The sequence below is a fragment of the Amblyomma maculatum genome, unplaced genomic scaffold (genome assembly GCF_055883805.1).
Source record: "Amblyomma maculatum isolate TAMU_Amacu unplaced genomic scaffold, ASM5588380v1 scaffold_16, whole genome shotgun sequence".
In the NCBI taxonomy this organism is placed as follows: Eukaryota; Metazoa; Arthropoda; class Arachnida; order Ixodida; family Ixodidae; genus Amblyomma; species Amblyomma maculatum.
The window spans coordinates 457855-483493 of record NW_028146741.1 but is presented as its reverse complement, the minus strand read 5'-3'; positions in this window follow the sequence as shown (position 1 = coordinate 483493).

The window sequence follows — 25639 nt, the reverse complement described above, 5'->3', positions numbered from 1 at the left end:
AAGGAAGAAGAACACCCTGTTACCGGCAGCTAATGCTTTCACTCCACACTCGGTTCAGCAGCACTGAACCCTTCTCATTTATATGTGGGCCGATAGCTTACGCTCTCGCGTCATACTCTTAAAGCATGAACTTAAGTGTCCCCAATAATGTAACGCAGAAAAGTGGGCGAGTTGGTGAAAGTTCATGGTGTAAAAAATAGCTCGAAGAACACAAGGACAGAAAGGGCGACGAGGACAAGCGCTAACTCGCAACTAAGGTTTAATGCTCATTACACGCAATATATACATGACACACGGAAAAACACAAATCAAAACAGGTTCCCTCGGGAACAAGTCATGGGCAAAAAACCAACGCAGCAACACGTGTCACTCATGAAAGAAAAAACCCGGGAAGAAAACATTTGCTATTAATGCTGCACGGCGGAAGCTAAAAAATCATGCTCACAATCTGCCAAGTTTATCGACGGCTGGCTGATACACAGATCGGGACTGATACGTATGTAGCAATAATGTAGCACCTTACACTGATAGGGCGTGATAGGGGAATAATGTAGCAGGCAAAATAAGTTCCGCCGTAGTTATCGCAATTCAACTAGGGTTAACCATAGTTGGTGTAATGAATGGCTAATGACACTTAACACAAGCAAATGTAAATATATGTCGTTTCATCGTCGCCATTACCCCCTCCTGTTCAGCTACAGCATATCTAACGTTCCTCTCGACCTTGTCCAATCATACAAATACCTTGGTGTTCATCTTTGTCAGGATCTTACGTGGCATACGCATATCTCAAACATCATATCATCCACTAACAGAACACTAGGATTTTTAAAGCGTCACCTACGCTCTGCACCTCAGCATGTCAAGCTCCTCGCATACAAATCACTAGTTAGATCAAAATTAGAATATGCATCTCCCATCTGGTCTCTGAAACAAGCATATCTGCGTAATTCAATTGAAGCATTTCAAAACCCAGCAAATAGATTCATTCGTTCATCGTATTCTTTTGATATCAGCATATCATCCTTAAAATCACAGTCCAACCTATCTACCCTTGCTCATCGTCGCTACATTGCTAGTTTATGTTTGTTTCACAAGTTTTTTTACTCCGAGCTACGACAGGAACCTTACATCTGCGCACCCCCACCACGTATCTCCCTCCGCACTGGTCATCAACAGCAAGTGTCCCGACATCGCGCCCGCACCACTACATTTTCTTCATCATTCTTCCCCCGGACTGCCAACGACTGGAACGGCCTTCCCCGAGAACTTGCTGCTATCACATGTCCATCTTTATTTCTTGAACAAATCACACGTGTACTTGCGCAGTGAAAATCTTGTATTTTTATAACTTACTTACTCATATATGTTACCAATTCTGTTTTTCATTTCTGTGCGCCCCACCCCTTATGTAATACCCTCTAATGAGGGTCTTTAAGGTATTAAAGTGATGTGACGTGATGTGATGTTAAACCATATCTAATTTTTTAGCCTAGGCTGGTATTTCACCACTTTCGGGGAGCTCTTGACAATTATTCTGCTGCAGCTGTATCACTTATCAGGTCTCTTTATGGGTGCATGCCCCACTTCTAAATACCCCTTCCACCATCCGACCTACTTCTCGTGCTGACTCATCCATGTGCTCCGCATTGTACTTTCCCTGCCTCTGGCGTGTTCCTTTCTTTTTTTTTTTTTTTTTTTTTTTGAGGTCACATGACAGCCAGATCCAAGGTCAACAAAATCCATGCCCAAGCATTTTTTCACTTTTTTCCCGCCTCCTCTTCCCCCTTTCTCGCTTCCCTCGCTTTTCTTCTTTGGAAGCCATGAAAGTAAAATTCGCGCCAATGTTTCGGGACGCCTGGTCCCGAAACGTTGGGTTATATAAATGTTTTTGTTTGGCGTTAATGTTTTCTCAACTTTTGTTTCAAGAACTTAACCAGGCGGATTTCCGCCGGAGATGTTTTCGTTGAAGCCAGTGCAATGTGACAAAGACGTGCCTGATTTCATTTCCTGCCTAGCTGATACTGCAGAGCCAGGAAAACCTGTACGCGAGTATAAACGGGCTAGGATACGTTCCTATATATTCTATTTGTTGGCTTTGTCTCGAATTGCTCTCTCTTTTTTCCCTCTCCGACCGTGTTCCCGATGACCGAGAAGAAATGGGACACGTTATTTTGTGTGAGTGGGGCATGGGCTCAGCTGAAACGTACTCGCTTGTCTGTGTGCCTTCCATCCATTTTAATAATCCCCTTTTAAACATACCGCCCCATTTCTAGACAATACTGGCGATAGCGGCGGGATGCGAAATGCAGTTAAAATGATGCGTGCTTAGGCAGGGCTATGAAATATAGCTATAAGTGCCCTAAACTTTCTAATATAGGAGGAGATATTTTCGTTTGCGATGGCTTACCCCTACCACTGCGAGAGCGTATTGGGGAGGGCATGGCATAGATAGCGATCTCCAGAGTGCGCTCAACTGCAAGCAATCTGCATACTTTGTGAAACTGTGGGCAACAGCGACAGCAGTGCTTTATTGGCATTCAAAGATGCACTGCCCAGACAGCACCTGACGCCGAACCTGCAGCAGACGCACGCTTTGTAACGCCGACGGACAACGTCCTGTTCAGCAGGGAAAACTACTTTTACACTTTTGGGTGTAAATTGGCAGGCATCGATATTTTTCCATTTTATTCCTATTTAAAGCAACTACTACAAACCGCTTGCCTGCGATAAGGATGACACCACTCGACAATGCTTAATCACGCAAAGAAGTACTCATGTGATGGGTGAATTTATTTTGATTACCAGTATGCGCGGCGTACTTTACCCAAAATATACCTCTCATCTTTTCATACTTATTTGATTTGTTTTGGTAACATTTTTTATTTGACTATGACAATATTTGCCTTTTACTTCCTTAACATGTGTTGTTGTGTGTCCCGACTGCATTCTGAACTTATCTTCTTTACTTGCAGCTATTTCTGTATACTTGCATTTTGTTTCTTTGTCGTCGCTGTATATATTGTACTATTATGTATCCCCACTCCTCTTTGTAATGCCCTGGGGTCCTGAGGGTAAAATAAATAAATAACTGAACGAAACTGCAAAGACGCTACTTCACAGCGCACCGCATAATTTGCCGAAAAAACAACAAAACAAATACCTTCGTAGAGAAGCATGCGGGCAGCAAGTCCTTCGACCCCCAACAGTGCGAAGGATTCCGTTCTCAAAATTTTTCGGTGGAAATTAGCGCTGTGCGCTTTTCTTAGCTACATACTTCGCCCTTTCAGCATAGCACTGAATGTTCCTCTATTCCAAATGATATGGTCACCCTTCTCATAATCTCTCTGGGGCCCGATTGTCAAAGAACCCTTCACAGTAAACAGAACTGACAGAACAGAACAGAGCTGACGTTCATTATACTTTCTCTACGAAGCAACCTTTTCCAAAATATAATATTCTTCCTGTATTTTGCTTGTACAATTATAGGTTGATGGTATGTTATAAGGATTTTGTTAAGTTTCACAGGGATTATGCAATTCGTCTTGCAAAACTACAGGTGAACGCAAGCGACCGTCAAACCAGATATAAAGAAATGCGGCCTGTGCCCAAATCTAGAACATCTTATGATGAACAATCTTTATCTTACACGCTACCATCGCTGCCAAACTTACTAAACCGGCAGGAATTTGATCCTACCTGTAACCAAAAGGATATCATCAAATGATTTTGCCAACTTGCTTTTTCGCAGGACTAAAATAATGGATTCCATTTTGTTCGCGCTCTTATCGACAGCTTCTATTTTATTGTTAATTATTTGTGCCGGCATTTTCATTTACTTGTGTTTCTTCTGTTTGTTCCAGTGTGTATTGTTCCATGCTCTTTGCTACTTGTCTATTTTTGTAAATTTGATGTATGACTGGCCGTCATCTTGCTGTTTGTTGACTTGTAAGGGGTCGAGACCTCGTCAAGCTCTTCGAGCTTTTAGTCCTGTACTCCTACTTTTCAAAAGAAATAAAGACGTGATCGAGACGTGAAATAATGGTGACTTTCACAAGAAAGAAGGCCCATCAACCTACCGAATACATGGCGAATAACATTTTTATAGATAAAAAGAGAGATTAAATATTTGGGGACATACTTCACGGAAAACTTACTGTGAACCAGACACGTAAATTACACAGTGAATAAAGCAGCATTTGTTCTCGGTTTATAAGGTGCAATTTCAATGTTCTCATCTGATCTAAAAAAAAGAAACTGTGTCTTAAAGTACGTGCGATCCGTACTTGGATATGGCCGTGTTTCCTGGGGCCCACATAGACCAGATTTTTTAGCCGCTCCCGGGCGCGGCCATTTTCTGTTGATAGGCGCGCCGCCGCGTAAGCACTTCCTTGGGGACTGCGGGACCGCGGCCGCGCCTGCCCGGTAGCCACATTTAGCTAGCGTTCGAGTGCTAGAGGATATGGCCAAAATATTTTCACCGCATGGTTGTGTTGGAGGAAGTTTATTTGCATTGGGGTAGAGTTTCAATCGACTCGTTATTAGTGGGATTTAATTTGATGTTCACGTAAACCGCCCCCGCAGGGGGCACCTGTTAAAGCAGGTGTTTGTGTGTTTTGTGCGACACCACGGACCCCGAGCACCCACGCTTAGCCGTGCGTGGCATCGTCGTGTCTGGGGAAAAGGGGATCCTGGTGGTTGAGCCGATGCCGAGTGTTTGGACCCTTAAGGCCCCTCGGTGGAGGCAACACACCACTTTGGCCCACGCTTCCCATAGACGGCACCTTCGGGCTGACCCACCCGGGGGAAATCGGCAGTCGCCTTTTCCTATCCTCCCCTTCATCTTTCACGTTCCTATCTTCTATCCTACAACTCTCCTGTCCTCTACTCTCTTCCGGTTTTTCCTTACTTCCAGGTGGCGAGGGTTAACCTTGTGTGGCTGACTACCCTGAGTTACGCCATATTAGGTTATAGTTACGGTGTACAGCTGACGTGGACAGGACTTGCCTGCCAATTTCTGCCCCGTCCCCTCGTTGGGCTCCATGGTGGGTGGCTGGCGCCGCGGCCGAACATCATACATTATTTATGGCTTCTTCCTCCAAACAAACTGATCGCCTTTCCAAGAAAAGGCGGACCGATGTATCAGCCCAGTTCTTTTCAGCAAAGCATGACACTTTCCCTAAATATCATGTGATCCACAGTGAAAGCCCTGCCAAACAAGCTCGGCTAATATCCCCCTTTACAGTATCTAGGTCTCTAACAACCATACTAGGCCCAGGATACAAAGTTAGTAAACTGGCTAGCGGGGATCTCCTGCTTGAGCTGCAAAGCAAACTCCAGTACAGCAACCTTCAGCAACTTACAACATTTGGGGATATCCCAATAACGGTCAGTGCTCACAGATCCTTGAACACAGTCCAAGGCGTGATATCAGAGAATGACTTCCTGTCACTCACCGAAGAAGAACTTCTAGAAGGTCTTTCTGAGAAAAATGTAATCGGTGTACACAGGATCAAAATCCGGAAGAACAACCAAGAAATACCAACAAAGCACATAGTTCTGACTTTCAACTCCAGCAAACTCCCTGAATCCATTGAAGTCGGTTACATCAAAGTAGACATCCGGCCCTACATTCCAAACCCTAGACGTTGTTTCAACTGCCAAAGATTCGGTCATGGCTCCCAGAGCTGCCGTGGCCGACAAACATGTGCAAAATGTGCCTCAAATGAACACAAATCTGACGAGTGTGAAGCTGCGCCACACTGCGCAAACTGTGCAGGTGAACACGCCGCGTACTCACGGTCATGTCCTTCTTGGAAGAAGGAGAAGGACATCATTACCATAAAAGTCAAGGAAAACATAACGTTTAAAGAGGCACGACAGCGATATCTTGTTAAACAGGGCACTTTTTTGTTCACAGCCAAACCGAACTATTCCAATGTGGTGGAGCATGGGGGCAGCACACCACAACAGGATTTGGTCTCCGCCGAGGGTAAGCCTCAGGCAGGGCCATCCTTGCCCCAGGCAGAAGCAGCGAAAGCTGCCCTGCCATCGCAGAAACAGGGCACACTGGCCCCAGAGCCAACAGCCCAAAAGGCTTCTCCCCCAGAAGGGAAGCCTGCAACCAACACTCCTAACTCTCCCCAAACGTCCAAAGCCCCTGAGGCAATGGACACAACCCCTTCCTCGTCCACGCTGCAGCGGCGGCATAACTCTCTAGAAAGAAAACGGAGAGAAAAACCTCGTATAACAGAACCAGAAAAACCTGAAACCTAAATCCAGGTACATTCCAAAAAAAAAAAAAAAATGGCGTTCCTTATACACTGGAACTGCCGAGGTCTCATAAACAACTACAACGATATAAAAGACATTTTACATTCATTTTCTCCTGTAGCCCTTTGCCTACAGGAAACTAACTTAGGACCACACCAAAACATTTTAAAAGGACACAACGTTTTTCGCTGCGACCGAAAAGAAGCAAATAGGTTATCTGGAGGTGTCGCTATTGTAGTGCAGAATGGAGTAGCAACACGTGAAATTAGCCTCAAAACCAAGTTCGAAGCTGTTGCTGTCTCTATCATTCATTATAAAACAATAACTATATGCTCACTGTATCTCCAACCGCACCTAACTGTAACCCTTCATGATCTGGAAGAGCTTTTAGAACAACTGCCAGAACCATATCTGGTTGTTGGAGATTTTAATGCGCACTCCACTTTTTGGAGAAGCGATCAGACAGACACTAGAGGTCGTATATTAGAGGATTTTATATTATACAATGATGTCTGCCTGCTAAATACAGGAAAGCATACATACTGCTCCCCAAGCACGGGGAAAATGAGCGTTTTAGATTTATCATTTAGCTCCCCATCAATTTTTACTGATTTTAAATGGGACGTCTTTGACAATCCTCTAGGAAGTGATCATTTGCCTGTCATTATCAGCCTAACACCCTCACCCTCCATCACTCTAAACAAACCCAAGCGGTGGAAGCTGCACCTTGCGAACTGGGCTCTATTCCAGTCTGAAGCCAGCCTGGAAAAGGTCTTTTCTGAAAAACTCAGTGTTGACGAGATAAATGAAAAATTTACGGCCTGCATCATTGACGCAGCACTTGTAGCTATACCACAGTCTTCAGGAGTGGTACTGAAAAATCGCAAAGTCTGGTATTCTCAGGAGTGCAGAGATGCAAAGAAGAAACAAAACAAAGCTTGGGGAACCTTTCGCAGGTACCCTACAAACGAAAACCTCGTAAAATTCAAACAGGCGAAAGCTAGGGCACGGTACATCCGCCGAAACGCTGAGAAGGCTTCTTTTCAAAAATACATATCATCAATAAATAGCTCAATCACATCAAAAAAAATGTGGGAGCTTGTTCACAAACTGGATGGCAACTTCTCCCCGTACACAGTCCCCTTTCTAACATCTCCTGGCACCCAAACAAACTTACAGGAACAGGCAGATATTCTAGGCGATCATTTTTCTGCAATTTCAAGCTCACTACACTACCCAAAATCTTTTATAACATACAAAAACAAGGCCGAAAAACAAAAACTGCCAACAAGTGGAAGTACTAATGAAACATATAACAAGTTAATAACACTACAAGAAATAAACACTGTTCTATCTGCCGGCAAGAAGACTGCACCTGGCCCAGATCAAATTCACTATCAGATGCTTGCACATCTTTCTACACCTGCATTAGAAGCACTTCTGAAATTTTTCAACAAAGTATGGGTATCCGGGAGTATTCCTGAGGCCTGGAAAAAAGCTATTATTGTGCCTTTCCTGAAACCAGGAAAGCCACCAACGGCCCCCAGCAGTTATAGACCCATAGCTCTCACAAGTTGCCTAGCAAAGTCTTTTGAAAGTGTTCTTAATACCAGATTAGCCTTTGTCCTTCATTCCCAAGAACTTCTAGACATACACCAATGTGGGGCCCCGCCGGGGTGGTGCAGTGGTAAGACGCCCGACTACTGTGCCGGAGTTCCCGGGTTCGAACCCGACCGCGGCGGCTGCGTTTCGATGGAGGCGAAACGGAGAGGCGTCGTGTGCTGTGCGATGTCAGCGCACGTTAAAGATCCCCAGGTGGTCGAAATTACTCCGTAGCCCTCCACTACGGCTCCTCTTTCTCTCTTTCCACTTTCATTCCCACCTTCCTCCCTTCCCTTACGGCGCGGTTCGGGTGTCCACAGAGCAAGTGTGACAGTTACTGCGCCTTTCCCTTCCTGTGAACCAATTTAACCAATGTGGGTTCAAAACAGCATGTTCTACCACGGACCATCTAGTCCGCCTTGAAAACACTGTTCGTGAAGCATTTATTCACAAACAGCACTGCCTTGCCGTCTTCTTTGATATGGAAAAGGCGTATGATACTACATGGAGGTTTGGCATCCTCCGTGACCTAGCATATTTAGGCATACGTGGTAGGATGTTAAACTGTCTAAAGGACTTCTTGTCAAATCGCTCATTCCGTGTGCGTTTGGGCTCAACTTTTTCAAAGAACTTTGTACAGGAGAATGGCGTACCACAGGGATGCGTCTTAAGCACAACTCTCTTTATAGTAAAAATGAATTCCATAAGCACAGTTATCCCGAAATCCGTAATGTATTCAGCTTATGTTGACGATCTACAGATTGCATACACATCCTCTAACGTATCTACATGTGAGAGACAGGTGCAGTTGACCATAAATAAACTAGCAGCATGGGCAGACATAAACGGATTTCAGTTTTCTCCTCAAAAAACAGTGGCTCTCCTATTCTCTCTCAAACGAGGCTTACAAACAGATCCTACATTACACCTGAACAAAACGAAATTACCGGTGAAAAACGAACACAAATTTCTAGGCGTAACTTTTGACAAAAAACTCACCTTTCTTCCTCATATAAATGTCCTGTAGAAAAAGGCTTCCAAATCTCTAAACATACTAAAAGTTCTTTCCCGTAAACACTGGGGCGCCGACAGGACATGCCTTAAACACATTTACAGATCTGTCGTACGCTCCACCTTAGACTTTGGCTGCATAGTGTATGGGTCAGCTAGACCATCATATTTAAAAAAACTAGACCCGGTACATAACACAGGACTTCGACTCTCATGTGGAGCATACCGAACTTCTCCTATATCCAGTCTGCTTGTGGAAACAAATGAACCTCCTCTTGAAATCAGAAGAACTTCACTTACATGTGCCTATATATTTAAAATCAGATCTCTGCCAAAGCACATCTGCTATTCTCTAGTAACTAAATGCCCTTCTAGAACACTATTCACCAACAAACCCAATGCAGTGAGACCACTGCTCCTAAGATTTGAGCAAATGTGTCAAGAGGTTGAGCTACCGGATTGTTTACCTAGCATTGCCAAAAGACCTAACCCTCTGCCTCCTTGGTACCTGGTCCCTGAAGTTTGCGACCTCTCTCTTGCACAGTTCCAAAAAACAATAACCCCACAAGAGCACTTCATACAAGAATTCCTTCAGCTGAAAGAAAAATACAGTAACTTCACAGACTTTTACACGGATGGCTCGAAAACAGATCATTATGTCGGAAGCGCAGTTGTTCAAGGCGAATGGGAGGAAATAATGAGACTTCCACAGTGCGCGTCCATCTTTACTGCTGAATGCTATGCTGTCTCTGTTGCCATAGAGAAAATAATGAAAGAAAACCTCAGGAGAAGTATTATTTACACAGATTCCCTAAGTGTAGTCACAGCCCTTCACACAAGAAATGCAGTTATACCAATACTTGGAAACATCATACACAGCATAGCAACACTTACAGATGAAAGACGAAGCATAAAAATTTGCTGGGTACCTAGTCATGTAGGAATCCGAGGTAATGAAAAAGCAGATAGGTGCGCTGCCAAAGCTCGAGACAAGAAAATAAAAAAGTGCAGATACCATCTCAAGACTGCATGAAATTGGTACAGAGTAGACTGATACAAAAATGGCAGTCCACTTGGAACACTGAAACAAATAACAAACTACACCTCATAAAGCCTGTAATAGAAGAGTGGAAATCGAGCACCCATCTTGAACGTTCCAAAGAAGTGGCTCTATGCCGTCTTCGCATAGGACACACACATTTAACACATAGTTTCATTTTAACTAAACAGGATAAGCCCCTGTGTGATTCATGCGGACAAGAGCTAACAGTCATCCACATTTTAATCTCATGCAGACAACTTGAACAACTGAGGAAAAAACATTTTACACAGTTTTACAAACAACTCATTCCTCTTCATCCAGCTTTGCTTTTAGGTGAAAATGCGCTTGTTGATTTGCCCTGTGTTTTCAGGTTTTTAATAGAAGCAAACGTCCTAAACAGAATGTAAGTTTAAATTACATAAATACAACACTCTTAACCATGAAATTGGCGCATGATAGCCTATGTTGCTTATGCGCCACTAAACCCAACACAACACACAACACACAAACACACGTAAACCGCGATGGTGCTCAGCACACAGCCGCTTTATAATGCAGCTGTTTCGGTGCCTTACTGACGAGAAAACGATTGAGAACAATTACAAGCATTACTCTTGCGCACGACTGGAATATAATTTCACTTCGAATTCTGAGCTCTTCTTCCTCTATGCCAGCCATTTGAAACCTCACAAATTAGGTTTTGCTGTCGTGTGCGTGTTGTGGTCTGGTAACACCACCAAATTATCGCGGCGTGCTCATCTGAGGCGACAAGCTAACAGCAGGCAAGTTTTGTTCGCTTTATTTATAAACACCGCCGCATTAGGCTTGTTTCTTTTTATCCATGGAAAATCTAGCTCCTATCAAATCGTAGCTCCTGGATATCAAGAATGCATTTTTTTTAAATCCTCACATGTACATTGCTGTACATGCCAGAGGAAGAACCAGCAGCAAAGAAATGCTACCTGGAGCTTTACAACTCAGTTTTCGTGTGGTATATAGAGTTTAGCGTCCACAATTTTTATCGGCTATGAGGTACGCCGTAGTGAAGTGTTCAGGAAATTTAAAGAATACCTAAGGTTCTTTAAGGTGCGCTGACATCGCACACTATGCACAAGCGACTTCAGCTTCGTCTTCATCGAAGAGCGGCCATAGCTTCTGTTATTCAACCCACGTCTTCCGGCTCAGCAGTGAAGAGCCCTAACCACAGAGCCACAGCTGAAGGGCCCAACACCGTTTCTCTATTTCTAGTTTTGAACAAATATTAACCCAGTAGGGGCTGAGTACGAGTATATTCTATTTCGATGTTTACGGTGTGCGTGAAAGAGCTGTTAATAGCAGTTCGGGCCAGGTCATAGCATGTAATGAAATTGTCTTTCTTGCGTATCAGGCAGATACTAACAACAAAAAGCCACTGCGATCAATCATTTTGCACGCCGAGTTCTCTCTGAAATAAGCATATAATATTTTGGATTGTTTAAAGTCGGAGTTCAGACAGCGCGAAAAAAAAAGGTAGGAAAGAACGTAGTGCCCGTCATTTCTTTTTTTTTTTTGCGCTGTCTGCACACATAGATTACGAACTCACCCAAGTGTCTGTTAGGAACGGCAAACGAAAGCCAAAGACCATTGGGGACCGAAAACACACGTTTTGCCTCAGCAAACTTTAGGGCGAAGCTCGCCGATCCAGTTTCATCTCACACCATGGAGTCTGATCTAAACTTCTACATTCTCATGCGCAAAATAAAAAAAAATAAAAGGCTTAACTTGTGCATTTATTACATGTGAAGGGCAGTCCCAGAGAAAAAACTAAACCGCCACCGCTGCGTATAAACGGCGATTTACAGTCGTCAACCTGCAAGGTAGACTACCCTCGCATTGTGTCAACGAAAGAAAGTGCGCTTCAAAATGCTGGAACAAGGACAAATGTGAGTAGCGAGCCACAGCACACGTACCTACATACATGAGTGGTAGAGCGCGTTAACGACAGGATTAAAGAACGATATCGCTCACTAACACGTATTCAACACGCGACCCGCAGTAGAGTACCTGAGCCCCGAAACGATTTTTAAGCACATTGTTTTGCCTCTTGGTTACGTAGATTGAGTTATAGTGACACTATTAACGGTGGTTGTTTTGTGTATTATCCAGTATTTAATATTTTAATTTGTTCGTGAAAGCCAGTTCGGACCACTGATGGTGCCGGCACACAGCGGCCATTTTTTGGCAGCGGATATGACGACATTGGGTCCGATTTGATGATTGGACGAACAATAAATTCACGGCTAAATGAACTCATGATTAATGATACGCTCTGTAATGGTCTTGCGTTTTCTAATATACTTCCAAAACCGACATATATATTTTAGATTAAAGCACTTCAAATAAAATGTTACAAAAAATAACGCTAGAGGCTCTGTCTATTTTCCCAAATCTAAGAATTTTGCGCCCCTCTAGTAGAAATAGTTGCTCATGTAGCTCCTGCTTGCCCTGTGTTTGCCTCACGTATACATGCCAAGGCGGATCTACCTTGTACATGCTTGCGTATACCTTGCCAGACTTTGCATGTGGTTTGCCGTTTGTTTATTCCTCGTGGTTTGTTGTAGGTGGTTCTTCGTATCCTAGTAGGCTGTCCTGCCTAGACCGATCGGTTTTCGCTGGTGAAGCCTGGTTATATTTCGTGCTGTCAAGAAGAAATTCTGCGCAGTCCCAGGCTGCTCGAGCAGCGAAGGCATTGGAGGAGTGTCGTACCACAGATTTCCTTTCCATAATGAACGAAAAAGAATGTGGTTAGAAGCTCTGGGCATTGAGAAAGAGCCCGGGCTTGAACCCGCAGGCCTGCCCCGGACTCTTGGTTCAGGCCGGGCTCTGGCCTCACAATGCGGCTCATGTAGCGCTCAGTGGGCTCGGGATATATCTCTAAGGACTTTGGTCGAATGCGACCGGGCATCACGATTGAGATATTGTTTTTAGGTAAATCTTCAAAGCCTCCAAGGGCCAGCAGATCATAGCTTAAGACTGCTTTGCTACTCCAAAGCAGCCGTATGGTCGGCCGTACTATATTCTTTCTGGCTTGCATCACATTGTCAATGATTTAATCATGTACACGTGCACGCCTTGCGCGCGCTGCGCTTGTATTGCTGAGGCACTGCTAAATAAACAACAAGAACCGGCAAAAGGAAAGAAAGCGGGCTCACGCCAGAACAAGGTTTGTTTATGCGAGTTGCGCAAAAAAAAAAAAAGAAAATGGGCATAGAAATGTCCTTTCACGGCTAGTGTCCTGTTCTTCTTGTTTACTACTGCTTCTTGCGGGCCTCGGATATTCTGTATGACGATTTGTGGAGCTTTGAGTAAATATTTTCTCTTTTGCTTGCTCAGTGTGTTATTCGAGGAAATCACTCCATTTATAATGGCCACATACGACACGGTTTATATAATTTGGATGTCGGCGCACGTCTGGAAGCACATGTCGGAGACGTAAAGCGTACCATAAGTCGTAAAAATGACGCGACTCGAGCCCGCGCTACGAGGGAGTCACTGCCCAGTTTATGTTCACACGAAAAAAAAGCCGTAGAACAATGGTAAATTAGGTGCTAGAAGTGAGCTTGTGCGGACCTGGAACGTTATTTTAACGTTGTAGTTACGCTTTATTAACGTTGCTATGCTTTTTCTTTGTTGCAAGTTTATGAATTAGTGATTTAGCTCTTAGTGCACAGCATTGCAGTCTGTAGCTGGATAACCTCATGAGGTGATGTCTTGTGTTTCTTCATGTGAGTGGTTTCAGGATCCCTACCTCTGCCGATAAGCAAAATGAGTTCCCGACATGAAAATAAAAATCTGCAGCTACATATATACACACACACACACACACACACACACACACACACACACACACACACACACACACACACACACACACACACACACACACACACACACACACACACACACACACACACACACACACACACACACACACACACACACACACACACACACACACACACACACACACACACACACACACACACACACACACACACACACACACACACACACACACACACACACACACACACACACACACACACACACACACACACACACACACACACACACACACACACACACACACACACACACACACACACACACACACACACACACACACACACACACACACACACACACACACACACACACACACACACACACACACACACACACACACACACACACACACACACACACACACACACACACACACACACACACACACACACACACACACACACACACACACACACACACACACACACACACACACACACACACACACACACACACACACACACACACACACACACACACACACACACACACACACACACACACACACACACACACACACACACACACACACACACACACACACACACACACACACACACACACACACACACACACCCTAGTAGGCTGTCCTGCCTAGACCGATCGGTTTTCGCTGGTGAAGCCTGGTTATATTTCGTGCTGTCAAGAAGAAATTCTGCGCAGTCCCAGGCTGCTCGAGCAGCGAAGGCATTGGAGGAGTGTCGTACCACAGATTTCCTTTCCATAATGAACGAAAAAGAATGTGGTTAGAAGCTCTGGGCATTGAGAAAGAAAGAACCGAATCGGCGTGTGTGCTCGGCGCACTTCACTCCAGACGCCTTCGAGTGTTCATCGGTAGCCTATGCATCCGTAGGCTACAAGCAACGGCGGCTACGCAGCAACGCGGTGCCAACGATGCCAGGCGCTCTGCGATAAACAGTCGAAGACGGAAGTATCGTGACGGACTGAGCAGTGAATGTTGTGCCAATGACCACGTTTTTGGTCAGCGAGTCTGTCGAAGTTCATACACGATCAAGGATTCAATGTTTTAACTGCTGTATACTTTCTCAGAGAGTCATCGTTACGGACCTTGGAAGCCGCTCACTGTTCTCTCGACTGTCAACAGATCGGGCCGCGTGAGCGCGTAAGCACACTTAGAGCTCGAGCGGTGCTATGAGGAGGAATGGCAACGAAATTTTAAGGTCGAGCGCTGCGTACAACCTCTTGAATTATATAATATTGGTCAACTGCCGATCGCGTGGCTTGTTGAGAGTTTGCGCAAGCTTGTCGATTTTTTTTTTTTCAGAGCATGGCTTGCTGGAGCTCCGACCGTATTATCGAAAAAAAAAGGGGGGGACGGAGTACATCCCTGTACGCGCGTTCCCCTGTCCCTTGCCACAAGGTCTGTTGACGCAACAATGCAGATGAAACGCGTTTTTACCCCCCCCCCCCCCCCCCCCTTGCTCTTTTTTTTTTTCGATAATGCGGTCGGAGCTCCGGCAAGCCATGCTCTGAAAAAAAAAAAAAAAAAACGACAAGCTTGCGCAAACTCTCTGACAAGCCACGCGACGACAGTTGACCAATATTATATAATTCGAGAGGTTGTACGCAGCGCTCGACCTTAAAATTTCGTTGCCATTCCTCCTCATAGCACCGCTCGAGCTCTCAAGTGCGCTCACGCGATGCACTCACATTATGAGCGCATCGGCTACTTTGGCTGCCAGTTGTGGTTCCTTTGCCACAATGGCTGTGGCTGTGGGTAAACGCAAGAGGGGGGGGGAGTAATAATTGCAATTTTATTGTAGTGTTTGCAGACTTGGAATATGGGCACATCTTTAAGGCAGTGCTGTCCCTTTGGGAAGGATATGGCTGCTCCAGCATGAGCATTTCTAAGGGGCCAGTGACAACCAAAGGAGGCCAGTGCTGAGGAATCAGCCGTGGGTTAATGGAGCTGCCAGACCATGAGAATGAGCAACAATTCAGCGCGGCCACATCACTCAGCGATCACGAGAAGCGACAAGATAGTGGCTGGTATAGCAATGTGGACAATAAGAGTCTGAAGCAATGAATGTCGTGTATTTCGGTGACACTTACTCCAACGACGAAAGGCATCATTTTCAAAAGGCAAAGCTTCATCATGTTCCTTATGAGCCCATAGTACTAGTACTGGGATCAGCACAGACTCGCAGCAGATTCTCAATGCAAGGGCTTGCACATGAATGTTCGTACAGAAGATCAAGTCACATTCTTCTCATCCCATATTGCCAACATCACAGTGAAAGCCTGGTTTATGCAAGCCGCATAAGAGGTGATGTGCTATCAAGGTGTTATGACATGATACATGAAAAATGACCTTGCTCACTGACTGCTACAAAGTGCTTGTGCACTGTTCTACTGTGTTTTCCTGACATTTGCCATAACAGCATATGCCACAGAAAATTTGACTGCGGGTTCAAAGAGCACGCAGCCGTCGAGCTTGCTGAAATGCTTTCCCATTGCCTTAGATGCAAAATGTCTTAGACAAAGTTTTGTACCAAGAATCATTGCTGCATGTTGTCTGGTTTCATCCATGACTTCAAAACTTGCAAAATGGACTTTATGCCAGGTGTGGTGATCATCCAGCTGGTTTCGATAGCTGCTCCTACTGGCTTCCACTACACCATTGAAAGTTCCTTGTTGCCAGTCCCAAATCTAACCGTGCCGTGTCGACCTTGTGCATGACCTGTGTGCTGAAGATGAATGTTTTTCTGCATCTGCAAAGTGTGTTCATGTTTTTGACCAACTGCATTTGATCCAGTCTCCACTGTCCCCTAAGTGCAAGCAAGTTCAAACGGCTGTAGCAAAAATGTTCGTGTTCTTGAGGGACCAGGCCACTGCAAGACGTCATAAGTGGCATGCAAACAATCTGCTGTGGTCCAATGTGTCCCAGTCAGCATCTTTTTTCGACATTGTGAGGGATTATGGTGTGCAAATTACGCAGCTCAGAAATGAAGATCTGTCCTTCCTTCCTTCATATTTTGTTCGAAGCCCTGTGTTCATATGTCCAGCGATATTACCTGGAACCTTCACCAACTCCCTACAGCTGTGCTTTTCTTGTAGTTAATGTTTAGCACTTAGAAAGCAATGCTTGTTGTGTTGTATATGACCTTGTTGAACTTTGCAGAACTCAAAACCAGCGAAATGTGCCAGTTGTAATGCAGTGCAGCTGCGCTGGGACGAACCTGAACTGAAAATATTCTTGAACAAAACCTGTGGTCCATTGTGGCCCTCTCTGAAACTGGCTTGCTAAAAGGAAGATCTCTGTCTAGATATATGACCCATAAAAACTTCCACGTAAACTGTTTTTCTGATATAAGTCTCGCTGCTATACATACTCCAGGAAATTCCGCATGTGTGTTTTGATAACATCACCAATCTTTGGTTGGACGTCATTAAAGTAGCAGCTGTGAGGATACAACTCTGCTCACAAGCTCTTTCTGTTGTTTCTTTGTATGTGCTTCCACAGAAAATTTTAACTGTAGCTTTGTAACTGGTGCCCACCTCCTCAGATCACATGTTGATTTAAATTTCTATCCGTCTCTCAGGGTGACAAGAACACAGATTCCTATTTGTGAAAACTTCTAGACATTGTTGACAGTGATAGAAGCCACGCTTCCTATTATCCTTCACTCTCTGCTGTAGACCTGCCCCTGCATTCATCCAACATCCAAGTGAAGTGGTCACTGGCACCTTGCTGCATTTGGAGTGACCATTGCTTGCATTTAGTGCTGCCTATCATCTATGTGGCTCCAAAAGTGCTATCCGGGTTAGTATGCTTGGCAGCAAGGAGTAGGTGTCGAATCTTGCACATCAAGAATATGAACCTCTTTTTCTTTTTTGGTATGCTCTCGACATTGGAAGCTCAACATGGTCTGCTTCATACCTTACTGCCTTCATACCTTGCTGCAATACTCCATGCGTCAACATAGCTGCAGGTCAAAGTTATGCAATGCTAGAACTTTTGCCTCACTATCAGAATATAGGTATTGTTGTGGCTGAGCCTTGGAACAGACACTTATATGTGTATCCGAAGTGCCATTGGCACAAGAGCCTTTCCAAAATGCATCACTGAAAGTAGCCTGGCCAGTTGGTGCATGTCTCTTTGTGGAGCAGCATGCAGTATTTCTTGCCTGCAAGGAATATATTTATTCACTTGCTAGCGAGTTCTGTGTTAGTGTCTTCATGACTCTGTTCCGTCACCCTGTGCACTGTTTTGCTAAGGAGAATTTAAAAAATGGCCATTAACATGACCAAAGGGGAAGCATTTGCTTTTCTTGGTTCTTCCCGGTGTTGCAATATGGTGTTGTAGTTTGGCCTCATGGTTCTGGAAAGTGCAAGACCAAAAATGAAGAGCCCTGAAAAAAAGTGTTTCAAAAGTTGTATATCTGTGTTGCCCTTTTCTGTCTTTGCCTGGCATACTAATTGCTTTTCGGCCTAACAGTACCACATGCTGTAATCCGTGCTGCAAGCTGTGCACTGTATAAACAAATGAAGCTTGAAAAAACTGAAAACTGGTTTATTTTTTTTTACCCCTCACAGTTGGGAAATTTAACCCTGTGTAGCGTTCCGATGGAAACATCTTCCTAATCATGGTCACCGCACTTGAAGGGATCACTCTTTGTTCTCTAGTTCAGTCTCTCCCCCAAATCCATCTTGCAAACTTGTGGTAGGCCACATAACATTTTCTAGAATGAAAAGAAGGGAGACATTTGTGAAAGAGCAATGTCGGGATTTACAAAGCTCCAGTCCACATTGGTTTGACTCAAATGTCTAGCATACTGCAAAAAGAGTACCACCACAAATCACCTCTATACCTTGAGACAAAATACCCTATGTAGAGTGTTTTTTTTAAATGTTTTCTCGCCTCAGGGAATAAAAAAATATAAAAGAAAAGGTTGTGCATAGATCTAATAAGTTCTGCTATAGATTAGTCATTACATTACTAAATAGTGCTTTCTACACATATGCAATGATAATAAATGAGTAAGCTGCACTAGTGAATCCAGTGAAATACTGTGCTTTTACAGTATGCACACATGTTGGAAAGGTTCAAACGTCCTTAATGTGGAACCACATGGCTCAACATCTCTGCAGCACAGAGGCTCCGTACACCTGGACGCAGCAACAGTTTCAAGTCATCAGTGTGGTGTTTTCTCCGCTCGCGTGACTTCCGGGGTTAAAATTGAACGTAATGTTACCACAGTGGCTCTATCACCACGTTTTTAATCACGATATGGACAAGGCACATTTCGTCAATATACACGTATGTTGTTTTTCGAAGTTCGCGAGGCGTGCCTGCGTACCGAGAACGACTTGGCGGAAACGATCTAATCGAGCCACTGCATTCTACAAGAATTCGTTTCAGTCCCAAGAAAGATGCAAAAAAAGTGCTGCGGTTCATATTTACCAGTGCGCATCGTCAGCTTGGTGGTGGTCTGGCAGCGTTGCTGGGCGATCGTCGTCAACACCGCGCGGTGGACGCGACGACGCTGGTCGGCTGCTGTTCGTCCCCTTTCGGCGTATCCCCGCACGGAATAACGCGCAGATCGTCGCTCCGTCGCGATATCTCGCGTACGAGTTCCGATTAGTCTGGCAAGTCCATTTACGGGGACTACTTATGCACTCCTAAGGTGCTAGCAGTGCTGATATCGGATGGTGAAGCGTCGCTGACCATCCACCTGTTTATCAACATGGGAGCGACGCTGTCAACTTACGCCCACGTGTTCCTTGCAACCATAGAAACGACGCTGCCATCCTTGGCAGGAACGAGTTAAAGCAAACAGGCAACCATGCAGTGATAACTTCCGCGACGTCATCGGTTTGCCTCTTTTGATTGGTCGCACCCAATGACGTCAATGGGAGAGCGAAATGGGATAGGGAAGCCCCGCAAAATTTGAGTTGAGGGCAGTTTTTTTGTTTGCTTCTATTTTTAAATTTCTTCATTGAATAACTCCCGTTCCTGTGCACCGATTCTTGTAATTCTTTTTGAGCTAGTATCCCTGTGACAAAGAATTGACCTGAAGCATAACCGATATCATATTACGAAGCGCTTCGCGGCTCCTTTAAGAAGTATTTGCTAGTCTGCAGTCCGAGCGGGGTTCCCTACGGAACCGGTTGGCCGCTTCCCGGATGAAAGCGCAGGGGGCGCTGCACGCATTCGGAGCGTGGTCGCGTTGTGTACGTGGTGCTGTGGCGGTTGTGCCGTACTGCGAGTCTGCGCCACGCTGATCCGTTGGTGCCGTGGCAAGGCTCGTGCACCACCTGCACTTTTTCTTCGCTCGCGAGCCGGAATGCGCGCAAATTAGCTAGCATGCGTACAAGTGTGCCTTTTTTATGGATATGAGATCGCGTCATGTCCAGAAAACGGGGTAAGCGTGATAGCACGTGTTTCTTGCCCGGGTGCGAGAGCGGGTAGCGCTCGTGCAAGGTGAAATGCTCTCTCTCCAGGACACCGAAAGACGCCGGAAGAGGCAAGAGCGCGGCGGCAAAGGCAATGACATTGTTTATTGTCTCAGCTAGGGCATAAAGGAATATGTAAAACGAAAATTAAAAGGCGTAATAAATGAAAGAAAATAGGTTGGCTGTGTTCTTACAAAAGTTCAAGAGAAAACGATGATAAGGCCCTTGCGTGCAAGCAATGTACGAAGAAGGGTTGCTCGGCGAAAGGCCCACTGCCGTCAGGTGCCGATATTGTCGGCTTCAGTGGCGGGCAAACCCACAAGTGGCGAATATCTTCCTCATTATTTTGTGAGTTGCAGACAGGAAATCCTGGACGTTGATATAAATATCGGAGGATCCGGATCGGGTTTGCCCTCACATTACTGTAACACGAACAAGCTAGTGTCGATGTTTGTGAGCGACACTTCAAACCCTGCTTTATTGTTTTAAGACAGGTAAAGGTAATTGAGATTCTCCGGAATGTTACGCAACTCACGAAGGGTACCATCTCAACGCTGTTTCCTGACACTCCAAAATACTTGTTGAAACCCCTGCCTCTCAAGAGAAAGGAGCGCAATTTGTGCGAGCAAAAACAGTCAGCAGGGAGACCTGCAGAAAAAGAATAAAAGCGCACTGATCCTGAAGCATCAGTGGAGCCAGTTGAAGAATACAGCGGTGGTGGATCGTGTGACGCGAGCCTGCTCCAGGAATGCAGAAAGCTGCATGCCACCGCCACTGGGGACAAATGTCGATCTTTCTGATGTTGAGCAATTAACATTTGCATAGTGCCATTCAAGCGAGGGCGAATCTCCGGAGGCAATCTACGCAAATCGGCGAGTTCTGTTCTATGGCAGTGACACAGGTGAAGCTGCCATGAATGCTACTGTGTGCATTCGAGGAAACAAAGCCAGCTGTAAAGTCGACAGAAGAGGCAAATAATCTTCTTCAGGACATTGCGAAACTCAGCTTGTGTCCTGGCAGCGGATTGAAGCCTATTACCAAGACCTTTCCCTCCTACAATGGGCGTTACTTAATTTGCGACGAACTGTACCATTATTTCTGATGCAACATGCATATAGCCTGCAAATACTTGAGAAGTTAATTTAGAACACCCTGTCAAGAAGAAGAAAAAAATTAAGAAACAGACTTTTAAGTCCCGAGCAGTTTGTCGTACGAAGGACAAGGTGGCAAAGCTGGTTAAAAGCTCTAGGTGAAATTAAAAATGAAAATGAACAAGGACAAAGTTTAAAAGAAGTGTTAGTGCCCTTCCTCTCAACAGCTGGCTGTTAAAATATGTTTTAGAGGTTGCAAAATGCAAGTCAACAAAAGTGATGGCATACTCTGATGAGTGGCTACTGGGCTTCCTAAGCACCAAAGAATGCCTATCAGCAGTTTGCCTGAAGCGCGGTGCGATTTGAAGGGCTCGGGTTCCCATCTTGCGTGCTTTAATTGTGCATGCATCCGAAAGTTTCTAGTTCTACATACGTGTTATAACTTAGCTAAACGTCTGAAGAAGTTCAGATGAAACTATAGCGTGAATGAAAACGCCGGCGACAGCGCTCTGTTGCTCGCACACATGGTCCTTGGAGCCTAGAATGTGCGTCTAGTATAGTCCTCCATGCAAGCGCAATTGTTTGCACAAAATCCTCAGAAGTCTTCATTACAATATTGCACGGCGGTAGCTTTAGCAGGATAATAGGGTATAAAGAGCAGCTTCGCTTCTACATCGGCTCAGAGGCATGCGCGCAAAACTTCGCTCACAAAAAAAAAAAAAAAAAAAAAATCGTATCTGTGGTCAACAACTCGGCTGCGAATTCAATATTACGACTAAACTGAAATCGAAGGCTTAAGAGCGGCATCGCATGTACAAGACACCTGACAATGAGCGTGCAGCGAATGCATTTCGAAGCGCACGGGCGCACGCGTCGTCTGCTCCGTCGGGCACTCCGCTTCACCGCAGCGCCACCGCAGCGATCATTCAGCGGCCGCCTCCGTTGAGGCCGGCGTACGAGAGACTAGCAATATTTGTAGGGACCCTACCCGCAGTCCCCTGGCCGCATGCGCCCGACAGATATCGCCTGTTGTCGAGAGTAGGAGCGCGCAAGGAGCCTGCGCGTGAGGGTAAATAAGTCTAACATATCAGTATGCTGGAAAAACTTCAAAATAAGGCAGCTCGGTTTGCAACTGGTAGTTACGTCAGGTGCCTAAGGATGACTAATACTAAACGATCGCCGAACACTTCTTCGTCTCAAAATTTTAAGTGCGATGCTGTTAGCCGGAGTATAATGGCTGGAAAGGGGAAGAGCACGCTCAGTCAGGCGAAGCGCTTCGGGAGGAAAGCGGCAGATGGCGACGCAGCCCGTTTACACTCTGATTGCACGTGGCTACCGGAAACGGACGAACAGGCGACAGCGGGAGCTTCCGAAAGCGTCAATTAGATGAGTTCTTTTTCTTATTAACTTCATTTCGTTTTCAGCTAGCTAGGTTAGGTGCAGCCTAAAGAATACATTTTACCTCTTTGTCCTAGCGGCCTGGTTTTTCGTGCCGGCAGCTCGGTTTTCTCGGCGTTCATTCTTTAACTATTTTGTTTAGATAAATACATTTTTTCTAGGCGATTGGCATTCGCAGAATTTATTTTAACGCGTGTTTGCTAGTCGTTTTTGTGTCTTCCTTTTGCAGTTTGTATATTCCGAGAATTCGTAGTAGAAATAGTTCAGTTGATACATGCTTAAGATGTGCAGTCAAAAGAACGTAAAGGTACTCAGTGTGAAGGGCAGGTTAATCTCAAGGAAACGCGCTTTGACTTAGTAGATGAAGCGGAAGGCAGTGACTCTTTGTGTCGGTGTTGCGTGCTGAGTGCGCGCCTAGATAGATTTGAACGAGAAAAGGGCAGTTTAGTGTCTCCTGTGGATGATTCAGAAAATGAAGTAGGTTTATTAAGGGCAGAAAATCAGAAACTGCTAGAACAGCTTCCTCAAATGAAAAAAAAAAAAAATGGCCCACTTTGCCCTTGGAAACAACGAGGACGGTCATTCCAGTGCGAGCCACGTGGCTGGGACCAGCACTGGCATGGAAGGCGTAAGCAAAGTAGGTCAGGCGAATCCGAACCAACATAGCTATTTAGAAGCAGCTACTAAGAAGTCGGAAAAATAGGAAGGAAGAATGAATATCCCAGAGAGAATGACACAGATAACCGAAAGCAGGAGCCAACAGTTGGGAGAGGGAGAAAGAAGGCCCAGGTGCTTATCGCCGGGGATTCTTAACATGAGCAGATGCAAGCGAGATATCATGGAACGTGTAAAGGGTGATAAGAGAGTGTTAGTTGGAACCTTCCCAGCGATGACAATGAGGGCAATGCTGAAAGTGTAAAAATTGGCTGTTGAAAAATTCCGCAGAGCGCAATATGTGATTAGTAGCTGTGGGGCTAAACGATGTCCTAAATGGTGACGCTGCAGGAGTGGTGAAAAGTTTAGCTAAGGGAGTTGACGATATCAGGGAGATAACACAGCAAGTGCAGATAGTTGTATGCAAAGTACCGGGGGTGCTAGGATCGAACGGAAAGCTGGAAAAGGACGTGGGAACAGTTAATCAGGACATAAGAAAGTTAAGCCTGGAGAAGCGTTTCCAAGTGGTTGAGGTAAACAGGGAGGTGCATAAAGTAGGTTTTGGCAGTGCTTTTCAGCGAGATGGCATTCATTTAAAAAGAAAGATTGGAGCAGAGATAGGCTGACGCCTGGCAGGCAGGGCTGTAGCTTTTTTAGGGGGTCAGCGAGGGCTCCGTGCACAGGGGTAGTTAGAAGTGAAGCAGAAAAAAGCGTAATAACGGAGGCTGAGCCCCAAAAAATGGCAAGGAGGAGGTCAAGGAAGAAAAGTACAACGTACATTGTAACGGGAAGCTAACCCTAGATCTCTGTGAGCGACACGACCTAGTTACAGTAAATAGAGAAACAAAATGTGAAGGACAAATCATGTGGGAACTCCGCAACAGGCACACGACCATTGACTACTGCCTAATGTCACAGGAACTTCATAGCAAGGTCACAAAAATGGATATAGACAAAGAAGGGGAGTGTAGTCTGGGAAGTGATCATAAACGTATCAGTCTGCAGATGGGGCCCTTAATGAAAAGAGAAATGAAACTTAGACAAAAAGTACACGCTAACTTAAACGACGATCAAATACGCAGATAGCAGCAGACATAGCCCCATGGAAGACTGAGATTATGAACAGGTAAAACTACTCATAAAGAGGAAAATTAAGGAGGTTAAAGTTGCAAACCACTGGAATGAAAAGAGGAAGCCACGGTGCTGCTGGAATAAGGAAATCAGGGAAGCCATTGAACAACGACGGGGCGCTCAAGGGAACACCGAGAGGCAAAGAAAGCACAGGTATCTCAGGAGGGAATCAACCAAAAATAGGAATCATATATCGACAAAAGAAACTTGATGTACAGGCCCTAGTCCAAAGTAAAATAAAGCAGTCCACCGATCGCTGGATGGCTGATATACACGATGCCTCTAGAGGCGGACCAAGAAAATTCCGGAACCATATAAGCTGGCTAGGTAAAAAGAATCAAAGAAAGCAGGACCGGATTCAAGATAACTAGGGAAATTGTTTAAAAGGAGAAACCGCAGTGAACTATATTACATCACTTATAGCCGAGTCATTTAAGAGCGACGATAGGATAATCTCCTCCAATCAGGAAGCAACACAAGACAGCAGAATACAAAGCAGCTTAGAACTGACCAATCTAAACTGGAAAAAGGCGGAACAGATATTCCTAAATACACATCTACAGGAAAAGATGGAATTCTAATCAAGCTGATTAATGAATTGGGTCCAAGAAGTAAGGAAACGTTGTTAAAAGCTTTGAAAACAGTCATAACGAATAAGCAAATTCCGGACAGTTGGAGGCAGAGTAAAATTAATTTGGTTTATAAAGGGAAAGGAGACAGGATGCACATAAAATCCTACAGGCCGATTACAATAACATCTGTTATGTACAGGTTGGCCATGCAGGCGGTGAAATTAAAGTTGCAAGCATGGGTACAAAGTAACAAGATACTCGGAGAACTTTAAAACGGCTTTAGAAATGGTAGCCGCTTAAATTCGTGCTTACCGAATGCATCGAAATATCTAGAGTGGAAAATAGACCTTTGTATTTGGCCTTCCTGGACATAAACGGGGGCGTACGACAACGTAAACAGGGAACTCCTATGGAACATATTAAAAGAAGTAGGTATCGGTTATGAGATAACAGAGTTCCTACAGGAAATATACCGGGATAACAAAGTAGAAATTACATGGGAAGGGATAAGAAGTACGGAAGCTGTCAAGGTATGCAAAGGATTAAGACAAGGTTGTCCTCTA